At 33.9% G+C, this 12,634-nt stretch overlaps 1 protein-coding gene across 2 annotated transcripts in view; it reads left to right on the plus strand.

The window, feature by feature from the left end:
- The window catches only part of mctp2a (multiple C2 domains, transmembrane 2a), an 89,211-nt gene that overhangs the window by 47,146 nt on the left and 29,431 nt on the right, over nucleotides 1-12,634 (plus strand). The gene's annotated exons all lie outside the window — the stretch shown is intronic.

Here is a 12,634-nt window from a genome sequence, read left to right on the forward strand (position 1 = left end):
GGATTTCTTAAATCAAGTGTGTTACCGTAATTATGGTGATGTATATGGAGTCGTGACACCAAGTGCCCGCTTGTGAGTTTCTGTCAGGCTCGTTTTTGCTGTGTATTCCACACATTGGCTATAACTGTGCTCTTGTCAGTGGCAGTTTGACCAGTTCAGCTTGTTGAATTGGTGGTGTTGTGTGAATTGAAAATATGCCTAATGAAAACAATGTTCGTTTTTCAAAAACTCCCCCATTTATTGTAAAGAAGTTTTTACACTCACATTCAGTGATTGTTGACCTTTGATTCACGCTTTTCACTTGTTCTGGTTATCGGTTACCTGTAGTTTAGGGGTTAACATGTGTTCTTCAGACTTTTTGAACTTCTTTGTTTCAGAGATTAGAGTTTAAATGTTGCTCAAGCCATGCCCTGATACTAGTAAACATTATTTATTGCTAATTAAAGGTAATAAATGAGGAAAAAAAGTAGAACAGAGATCATGGTGTATGCTCTGGTCCAGTTGGAGAGATACTGTATGGGTTGAAGTCATTTAAGGTTCTAATAATTTCCTGCTAATTAAAAATTGGCAAAAAAGTGTTTAAAACGTGCGACAAAGCACAAATGAACTGTAATCTGCTTGTTACACAACTGTTTTGGACAAAGTTTTAAGAGTTTTTAAACACACAAAAAGGGCGTGTTTAGTAATTATTGGTCAATGTTATATGGGGAGTGAACTCCACTACATTCTGCTGATCTTAGTGCAAGCTCTTTGGGCGCCACTTTGTTTGGAACAAACTACTTCTGTCCCATAGTGCCATTATGTTTACGCCATATATGAAAAACATAGATGTTTTTAAATCATTCAAGTTTAATTCAAAGTGAGATATTCGCTAAATTTTATCTAATGCATTGAATATAAAGTATATACTACTTGAAGTGGCCTCTATTCGTGCATGAAATCCATGACGCCAGTCATAGTATAGTAGTAAGTTTGGATTCTATTGATAGTAAAAAGAGCTACTTACCCAAAAATCTCAATTTTTGTTTCTTCTATTGAACACAGCATTGGAAACTGGTTGGCATTGTATTTTCTTTCTACTATAGATGAAAAAAGAAGCTTTATTTTATTTATTTATTTTTTAGAAACTTTAAACAGAATGAAACTTAAGCCATGAGTACATTTTCATTTTTTATGTTTATTATAATTTTAAGGTTAACTCTTAAATGGTTTATTAGTTTCAACCTTCACTATTTAGCAGGGCTGCTGGATTATGGGACAAATCATAATATTGATAATAATTGTAATCACGATTATTTAAAATGATTATCAGTGTGTATATATATATATATATATATATATATATATATATATATATATATATATATATATATATATATATATATATATACATACAGTTGAAGTCAGAAATATTAGCCCCCCTGTTTATTTTTTTTAATAAATTTTTTTTTGATAAAATATTTTTTCAACACATTTCTAAACATAATAGTTTTAATAACTCATTTCTAATAACTGATTTATTTTAACTTTACCATGATGACAGTAGATAATATTTGACTAGATATATTCTAGATATACTAGACATTTGGGAAATATAAAAAAAAAAAATAATAATTCAAAGGGAGCTAATTACTCTAACTTCAACTGTATGTATGTATGTGTGTGTGTGTGTATGTGTATATATATATATATATATATATATATATATATATATATATATATATATATATATATATATATATATATATATATATATATATATATTAGGGCAATATATCATTTGAGCATCGATATCACAGTGTGTGTCCCCGCAATAGTCACATGGCAAGATATGCAATGTTGAGTTGGGAGTAAAGATGACCAGGAACCACAGGTCAAAACACATGACATTTGTGGAGACTTTGCAGAATTTAAGCATAATAGAGTGGAAATTTGTCATCTGCATGTGTTTTCAAGGCCCGTGACTATGTAAGCAATTTAAGAGAGTTTAAAGCATTTTAATATAGCAAAAAGATTCATTTTATTGAACAATTTGTAAGATGAAGATTTACATTAGATTATTCAATTTCTGTAACCGAATACTGTTAGACTCTCCGCAGAAAACTGTAAATTACTATTTATTTCTTGCTCTATTGCTATATTGTGTTCATTTATAACTGCATTTTGTTTCTTACATGTAAATAATAAATTACATAAAAATACATGTTATATTTCACTTTCCTATAAAATCCTCCCAATCAATCTAAAGTATTTGCCAAGAAAAAGTTATTTAAGTCATCTGGTGAAACATCAATATATATCACAATATATACTGCAGAGAAAACAAAATATGACAGTCAAATTTTTCAAAATCGTGCTGTCCAAATATATCCAAATAAAGTTGATAATACATCTATACAATTTAAAGAAATTTCACATTTCTTAATACTGAAGCAGAATGGGCCTAACTAACAACAGAATATGTGAAATACCATCTCAGAATATTTTATCATCGCTACTTCAAGTTCTAATCAGCTTCAACCTTTGACTTAATTAACAGTTGCTAATAAACAGTTGTAGTTAAATAAATCAATGGAGACAACCACACAACAGAACTCAGATAAGCTCGGAAGAAACCAAGCTTGAACAAAGCCACTGCTTAAACTCGTCTTTCTTCAAACTTACATTTTCTCATTTTGCCGTCTCGCTTTATGGTTTCGCTACATGTGGAGAGCGACACATCACCTTCCTGTGTTTGTCGCAAATTACATGACATCACCCGGACGGAGGAGCTTGGCCGGACGCGCCCCAGCCCAAATCAATTGCATAGATCGAGAACGTCGTTGTAAATATAAGGAGGAAAATAAATATGTTTATGCTTTTTTGCAGTCAAACACTTTGAACAATGCTTGAACAAACTTTAAAACCTCGTAAAAACGCGATTAAGACTTTTAAGGGGCTTAATTTTTTCATAATTGATTTATCAACTTTTAATACCCCGCAAACACCCTGTTTTCACTGTAGGAATTTAAAACTAAATTTCAATTCGATAAAAGTGCAGTATGAATGCAGGACAGCAGTGTTCTTCTACTGCAATAGGATTCGGGTCGGCTGCATAACCCAGTGCTACAGAGATGGATCAGTCATATCATAATATTGCAAGCCCCTACAATAGGTCACTACTCGACAATTGGTATATTTGATGACAAACCTTTTATTCTTGATGCTGTCGACAATAAGAGTCTAATTGTTAGTCATTTAGTCATCATACTGTATTACTTTAGTATATGATTAGTCATATATATATATATATATATATATATATATATATATATATATATATATATATACTGTTACTTTAAATACTAGAAATGTAACGTAAACTATTATTGCACATTATCAACAAAAGAAAAAAATAATAATCTTGAAGGATTAAGCTTTTCCAGTCTATTCTCTGTAAGTGCTGTGCTTTATTGTAGCCAAATATTAGCCATTCTATAACACACAAGTCAAGCAGTTATTTTTAGAGGCTTTCTTGGAGCCACAGTGTAATCTGCAGTCTCTCGTGCCCCCTGAAGGGAAGTCGCTGGAGGTGTGCGCACACCTTCACCTGAGCACACAGGTTGGGAAGAGGCGTGGGACGTCCTGTTGCCAGTCCTATCATTTACCTCAAAGACTATCATCTCATCTCCACTAGCATGTGGTCCGTTTCTGCGCCACTGCATTCAGAGCATGGCATGGAAAAATGAAAATAGGGCACTGGCGTAAATCCACCAGCCTTAAGAAACACACTACGGAGATGAATCTATGAGCTTTTATAGTTGCAAGATGAATCCCATGCTATCATTCTGTGATGATGTTTAATTACCGTACATACATTGCACAGTGTACTGTATATAAAACAGTGTGCAACCCTCAAAGGTTAACAAACACATATCTGTCTCTCTTTGTATGCATGTATATCTGCACGCTGTGGTAATAAGGCAACGGAGGCAGACATTGACAGATGCTTGCCTCTAAGAAGAGCATAATTAGAGGAGACTGTGCTTTCCATGTCATGGTAGTCATGTCAGCCGTTTAATTTATAATGTAGGCCTGTATACTTGGGATGTACAGCAGCGCACAAAGTAGCCGGCGGAGAGAGGATACTATTTACTTTACAAACATATATTTAAAATACATTACAATACATTATTCATAGAGCCAGTGGAGTCTCTGTCCTTTAGCTTTTACACTTTACGCAACTTCTAATGCACTTGCGGTGCTGCGGTTTCTTTGTCCAGGTCTGTAGGTTGAATAGACAGCGCCTGTTCCCGGAACACACTCCCACCCCAGTGCTGGAAATCCCAGAGGTCGCCACCTCGACCTGCATCTACACGCTCCCTCGCGCAAAACACAGCTTTCATCTGTGCAGAGTGGGAAATATCTGTGTGTGGGTGCATGTGTTTTAGTTTGAATATCATCTGCTTTGTGCATGCGCGTGTATATGCACAAAACTTTCCTAGATTGTATAATAGTTGCTTCTTTGTTACTCTGATGGCACCTCTGAAGGAGGGAGACACTTTTAACAAGTTATGTTTATAGCATGCATGCAGTAAGTGCACCTGTCGAGTCCCTAGTTGATTTTGCCCTTTTTATGTCTGGATGGCTTCCTGTAGGATGTTTAAAATCACATAGCCTTCGAAAAGAAAGAGAGAAAAGAAGGAAGTCACCAAGAATATAACTAACTTTATCTTTTTTTTTTGACTCAATTGACTATGAGCATTTAAAAATCCCAATAAAATAAGATACATTTACTTAACTTTCTAAAAAAAATCATAAATATATCACAACTCAAGCTATTCAATTTTATTTTAAAAGTACCCAAGCATTTTTTGTTTTTAAAAGATGTCTAATAGATGTCTAATAGATGTCTAAACTAGTCGCCTTGGCTAAAACTATAGCCAAGTCGTCTTGGCTAAAAGAATAGGCCAAAACTAGACCAGTCATCAAATAAACAGAAATGAATGACTACTCATGTAAAGTCTGTCTAATCTGTCTATTTCATGACTGGTCTAGTTTTGGGCTATTCTTAGATGTCTATTGGATTTTCACTGACAGCACAAGTTTAGTCTTGTTTTAGCCAAGCTGACTACGTTTAGATGTCTGTTAAACACAAAATTATTTGCTGGGTATACTATTAACAGTAAGTTATGCATAATTAAAATCATTTAACACCAAGCCATATAGCACTACTTCTAAACAAACAATTTAAGTATATTTAGTTATTTATTATACACTCTATAAACTATAACATTTTATATCCCCTATTTTTGTGTCCACATACAAATTTAATTTACAATATAATTGTATATTCATGTAAAACATATTAAATATAAGTAATTTGCCAACTTTAATGTTTATTTGTCTTTTCAGGAAAATAATATTAAGTTGTTCCATTAATGAAAAAGATGAAAAATGAAAGATACTTATTCTGGCCTTATTAATTAAATATACTCTACATTTATTTATTTATTTTTTAATTATTTTTTATTTATTTATTTATACTCACTATTAATTAAATATACAAATTAAATCGTCCTACAAAATTTTATTTAAAATTATATGATTCAATTATTCTACTTAGCTTTTTAATATCTACAAATAATGTGTTTTGTCATCATGGCAAAGATAAAATAAATCAGTTATTAGAGATGAGTTATTAAAACTATTATGTTTAGAAATGTGTTGAAAAAAAAAAAATCTTCACTCCGTTAAACAGAAAATGGCGAAAAAACAAACGAGGAGGGGGGCTAATAATTCTGACTACTTCAACAGTATATATATATATATATACAGTATATATATATATATATATATATATATATATATATATATATATACTGTATATATATATACTGTATATATATATATATACTGTTGAAGTAGTCAGAATTATTAGCCCCCCTCCTCGTTTGTTTTTTCGCCATTTTCTGTTTAACGGAGTGAAGATTTTTTTTTTTTCAACACATTTCTAAACATAATAGTTTTAATAACTCATCTCTAATAACTGATTTATTTTATCTTTGCCATGATGACAGTAAATAATATTTTACTAGATATTTTTCAAGACTCTTCTATACAGCTTAAAGTGACATTTAACTAGGTTAATTAGGGTTAACCCTAAGCAAGTTAGGGTTATAAGTTATTGTATAACGATGGTTTGTTTTGTAGACTGTTGGAAAAAAAAAAACTTAGGGACTAATAATTTTGACTAAAATGTTTTTTTAAATTTTTTTTAAATACTTTTATTCTAGCCTAAATAAAACAAATAAGACTTTGTCCAGAAGAAAAAAAGTATTATCAGACATACTGTGAACAGAGAAATTTCCTTGCTCTGTTAAACATCATTTGGGAAATATTTAATTCTAACTTCAACTGTATAAACATATACACACACAGTTAAAGTCAGAATTATTTGCGCCCTTTAAATTTTTTTTTTTCTTTTTTTAATATTTCCAAAATATATTTAACAGAGCACGGAAATTTTTTTTATGAACCATATTAAGGTCAAAATGATTAGCCTCTTTAAGCTAATTTTTTTTTTCAATAGTCTACAGAACGAACCATCATTAGACAATAACTTGCCTAATTACCTTAACCTGCCTAGTTAACCTTATTAACCTAATTAAGCCTTTAAATGTCACTTTAAGCTGTATGGAAGTGTCTTAAAAAATATCTAGTCAAATATTATTTACTTATTTATTAGAAATGAGTTAATAAAACTATTATGTTTAGAAATGCGTTGAAAAAATCTTCTCTCCGTTAAACAGAAATTGGGTAAAAAAAATAAACAAGGGGTCTAATAATTCAGGGGGGCTAATAATTCTGACTTCAACTGTATTTTAGGCCTTAAAAGTCATAAATTCATTGAAATATAGTTGTGTAGGTCTTAAATAATTTTAAACAGGTCTTAATTTCCCTATGTCCAAGTAAAGCTACACAATCTGTCCAACAACCAATCACCAATAATCAATCTCAAAATTCAGAACAGCTGTTAGACATTTTTACAGCAAATTCTCCAAATTAAAATCCCAAATCAGGGAAAGAAAACTAAAGCAACACGTTTTTTTACATGATCTTCCATTAATATAAAAACTATTTACAGAAGTAACTGAGTCATTAAAAAAATCCTTAGTGTTTAGCCCTGTTTAAGTCTAAAATTGAATTCATAATGGTCTAAAAAGAGTCTTAAAAGAGTCTTAATTTAATTTGAAGAAACCTGCAGAAACCCTGTACAGTATATAGACAGTATAAACTATTATTTAATTAGAAAAAAATCTGTATTACACATTATTTAAATGCTTGAAACTCATATTTCATCTGCATCCATAACAGATAGTTGTTGTTTTTCCAAATTTTGTGAGATAATTTAAAACCAGAGCATGTCCACCCGAGGCACAGCTTTATAACTCATCTCATCAGCAACATATTTATTTGCATAAGCATTTAGGGAAAACCTTTGCATATATCCCTCAAAAGCATGCAGCAGTGCTCTCATAACCAGACAGAGGGCTTACAGTACATACATTGCTGAATATTTTTTTATTGCTTGTTTATGCGACAGTAATAAGCCTAGAAACAGCACTTAACAACTACAGCAAGTCCAAGAAGAGGGCTGTGACAGATACAATCTTTATAAAATAGCACTTTTTTAGATGTGGCTTGCACTTGGACTGAGAAAGATGAATGTGGCATACATCAGTGGAGAGACTGCAGAGGGGTCACCCAGAGTTCTTCTGCAAGTCTCACTTTGGCCTGTAGATGGAGCTACAGCACTGTCAAACACACACAAACTCGCTCTGATGGGCCGATGAGGAGAACAGGTATTAGTCGAGAGCAGGCCGATGACAATTCTGATGGAAGGCATTAAGCAAAGTAATTTCTTACAGCGCATTACACAGAGCAAACAGACTCCAAAAAGTTTCCAGCACAGGCTAAATGAGCATTAGCCAGCCAGGCATTAAGCGGCCAAATTTGCTGCCTCTGAACTCCGTAGTTTCCAGCATTTTCACTAGAGATGAAAGAGATCGAAGGGTGAGGAGAAAAAAGAGATTATTTACACTTGAAAGCTGGTTTGCTGCTTTGCTGTCATTAGAGTGTTTTAAGTATTTAAGTAGAATTAATATTTTAACATATGAGCTTGCTTCGTCTGTCAGTAGTCTGGACTAGAAAGGAAAACCTGCACGTGGGCTTGTGTGTGCGTGATTGTGTTTAAGATTTTAGGGGGGTTTGTATCCCTTTTTGACACTGCCAGGTAGCAAGCGGTTTCGACATCATTTGACAGGCTGTGAAATGCTGATTGCTTCACATCACAGACTGTAAAGATGGCATCTGATGAATGTTTGATGCCGTGCAGCTGTAAACACAGTTGGCAGCTGTGACGGAGCGTTCACTCTCTCTCATTCTCTCTCTTTCCGTCTCTGTCTAGCAGAATGGCCAGCATCTCATGATAGCACGACGGGGTCTGCGCAGGTTCCTCAGGGAGCACTATAAAGTGACGGGCACGGTCTGAGCCATTAACTGGCTTACTAAAGCAGCCAGGATTAGTCTGATTATCAACAATTCCACAACCTGATTTGTTAGTCCAGTTAACTCATTCAATGTGCTCAGGACAACGCAATAGTCTTCTGCAATTGGGGGGTTTTCTTCCATTGCCTTTCATGTTTCTGCTTTTATATTTATATTAAAAGTTATATATACACTGTAAAAAAAAATCTAACGTCCGTTTTTTACGGTAAATTTCTGTAAATTAACGTGTTATAGCCATTGTTTTACGGTAAAATTCTATAATATAAAGGCTGCTATTTTATGGTAAATTTCTGTCATTTAACATCTGTTAGGTTATGGTTAAATTTCTGTAATTTAGCAGCTGTTGTTTTACGGCAAATTTCTGTAATTTACCATCTGTAATTTTATGGATACATTGCTGTAATTTAGAGACCGTTGTTTTACGGTAAATTTCTGTAATTTAACGATTATTATTTTATGGTAAATTTCTGTATTTTAACGTTCATTATTTTACTGTAAATTTCTGTAATTTCACAGTGGTTATTTTTAGGTAAATTTCTGTAATTTACAATCTGTTATTTTACGGTTAATTTCTGTAATTTAACAGCCGATATTTTACGGTACATTTCTGTAATTTAACAACCGTTGATTTACGGTATATTACTGTAATTTAACATTTGTTATTTTATTTAGATTTTATATATTTAATGTAATTTGAGCAAGGTCATAGTCAGCTCATTCTCAAAGGAAGGGTTGAACTGTTTTACCTTGACCTTGCGACTTAACAGCATGGAGACAGACAGTAAAAAGGAACCAAAGATGATGGCTGGCATTTGTCTTAATGTGTATGTAGGCAAACAATTAGGTGCAGATTGATCACACTTTCTGTGTGAACAAAGACAGACTTGCCATAGAATTGTAGACCAATGATGAGCCTGTATTAATGCAAATATGGATATGGACATAGCAAAAGCTATTTATTGTGTTCTTAAATTTTACAATTATTCCCAGCAAGCATTTTTTGTTTTTAAAAGATATCTAATAGATGTCTAAACATAGTCGTCTTGGCTAAAACAAGGGTAAATTTGGCCTGTTAGTGAAAATCTAATAGACGTCTAAGAATAGGCCAAAACTAGTCATCAAATAAACAGAAATGAATGACTACACATATAAAGTTTGTCTAATCAGTCTATTTCATAACTGGTCTAGTTTTGGGCTATTCTTAGATGTCTATTAGATTTTCACTGACAGCTCAAGTTTAGCCAAGCTGTCTACGTTTAGAGGTCTATTAGACATCTATTTAACACAAAATCGTTTGCTGGGTTTTGTCTGCTCAGTAATTTTCTGCCAATCTTAATATACTGTAAAACCCAAACAGGGTGGTCAGGAATTTGAGACATTTTGCTGTACATTGGCACAATTGACCAATCAGAATTCTGCAAAGCAATTTTTTTTATTTAATTTCACACTTTTAGATCATTTGGCTTATATGATAGACCCTAATTTTTCAAAAATAACATTGGCATATGAATATTTTGAAACATTTAGTTAACCAAACAGTTTTGGTTCACCTGCATTTTCTTTTATGCTGCACAGAAAAAAGAAAACAAGTTTGGAAGAAGATTAGGGAGAGTAAACAATTAAGTTTTTTTTTTTCCCAAAAGACTAAATTAATCATGTTTAAACTAAGTTTACTTAAATGAATAGTTCACCCTAAAAATGGCAATTGTGTCACAATTTACTCACCCTCCACTATACCAAAAACTGTAAGAGTTTATTATTGTTATGAGCACAAGACGTGATATTTTGAAGAACTTTGTTAACTCAACTATTGTTGATCCTTATTGACTTCCACAATAGGGAAAATACTACTTTTGAGCTATGGAACTCATTGAGGACCAACAACAACACCCATACCAACATTCTAGAAAGATATTGTTTAGAAAGAAAGAAAGAAAGAAAGAAAGAAAGAAAGAAAGGAAGAGTTTGAAACATCTTGGGGTTGAGTAAATGGTGAGTACATTTTCATTTTTGGCTAAACTATGCCTTTAAGTAAGCTGCAATTACACTGTATCAGTTTAATTTGAATGAACATACTGTGCCCTTGATTCATTTAAACATCTGAAATGACTGACAGTGCTACTCTTAGATCTGTTGGATTTGGCTTTTCTTTGTCCATCACCTTTTCACTTCACTCGGAAAGTTTCCCTGGACAGCTATAGAAACGATCCTCTGCATGTGTGTGTGTATGTGTGTGTGTCCTGCTGTGAGCCTAGTGGGCTTTAGGAAACTGTCAGGGAGTTTGTGCCGTGAATATGACAGGAGGGCGAATCCTTGATAGTGATATATGTGCGCGGGCTCTTCCTGAAACTCTGGAGGAAGGGATTAATAATTAAAGGGCTGTATTTGAGCGGCCGCTAACAGTGCGGTGATGGCTGGAGATTTGACAGTGTCAGTGTTGTTATTGAGATGTGTATGCTCCGTGTCATCATGGCGCTCCTGGGGCTCAACGCCCAATCTGCCTTGACCCCGCTTCACATCCCTCTTATCCTTCACGCTGACAGAAGCACCGTTGACAGCTCCAACCATCCGCTTATTCCTTTTAGAGCGTTTCACCGTTGCTTGTTTACATATTCATTGTTTGCTTTGCATCATTTGTACATATCCTTAATATTCTCCTTCCATCTGTGCGTAAACATGATTTAGCATAAACAGCTTGCGTTTCTTTTGCCTATTACTGCCGCCGAACAAACATGCTCCGTCTTTAACCCTGATGCACATGTCGGTGTGCGTTTGCGTGCCGTAATGACCGCTCCACCTCCATAGTCACAGAGGACGACTCTCCCCGGGCAGCGCTCGGCTGGCGTGACGCATGTGCCCGTATGCGAGTTTGAGCTTTGGTGAGTGGAGCTGACACTCGGGGTGCCGGCATCCCTGGGGGAGAAGCTCGCATGGCAGATCTGTCACCCGCGAGGTCGCTGAATGTTAACGCTCCCAACATGGATTAAACACTGGTGGCCGGTGCGGCGGGGTGGGGTCGCTGTGCCAGCCGCTGACAGGCACCACAGGGCTCTGTACACTGGCCCCGACGCCGCCGCTGACAGAGAGACTTTATCTCTCCCTCTGGGCTCATGGTCCACTCCACCGCTCCGCTGATAAGGACATGAGCTGCTGTTGTCCAGAATCACAAACATGCGTTCGTAGACTGCAGGATCACGTTCCAACAAGCGCAACAGTGCATATCTATTTTAGAGAAACGTAATTGTCTTAATTTCTTAATCGTCGTCGATCATTTATAAGAAATTGCGCATGTTAGATGCCAGATGAGAATATTTTGGTATCATTTAATTATAGCGGTCATCATTGTAGCTTAAGATGCGTTCACATTTGAGCAAATTAGATGCTTTAATTGAATTCATTAGCTAGCAAAATATAGCATAACAAAACTTTTTAATGTGTATTTATTTGAAAAAGTAAATGAATATAAATTAACTTTCAAAAGTTTTAATTATAAAAACACTTTATTTTAAATGTTTTTTTTGCGACTTGCACAAATTGATGAATAAAGATAATATAGACATTTTATTTTATAATTATTTAAATTAGTGTTTGGAAAAATAAATAATTTTACTGTCATTTTATGATTATTTTTATCATTAGATTTAATTCAGCAACATAAATGAAGTGATGTTTAGGTCAGTTCAAATGTTATACAGTTGAAATCAGAATTATTAGCTCCTTTGAATTTTTTTTCTTTTTTAAGTATTTCCCAAATGATGTTTAACAAATTGGGTAGACTAAATTGTCCATAGTGGATGTGTGTGAATGAGTGTGTATGGATGTTTCCCAGAGATGGGTTGCAGCTGGAAGGACATAAGCTGTATAAAAAATGTGCTGGATAAGTTGACGGTTCATTCTGCTGTGGAGACCCCGGATTAATAAAGGGACTAAGCCGAAAAGAAATTGAATGAATGAATGAATGATGTTTAACAGAGCAAGGAAATTTTCAAAGTATGTCTGATAATATTTTTTCTTCTTGAGAAAGTCTTATTTGTTTTATTTCAGCTAGAATAAAAGCAGTTTTAATTTTTTTAAAAACTATTTT

Source organism: Danio aesculapii, chromosome 18 (genome assembly GCF_903798145.1).
Source record: "Danio aesculapii chromosome 18, fDanAes4.1, whole genome shotgun sequence".
Taxonomy (NCBI): domain Eukaryota; kingdom Metazoa; phylum Chordata; class Actinopteri; order Cypriniformes; family Danionidae; genus Danio; species Danio aesculapii.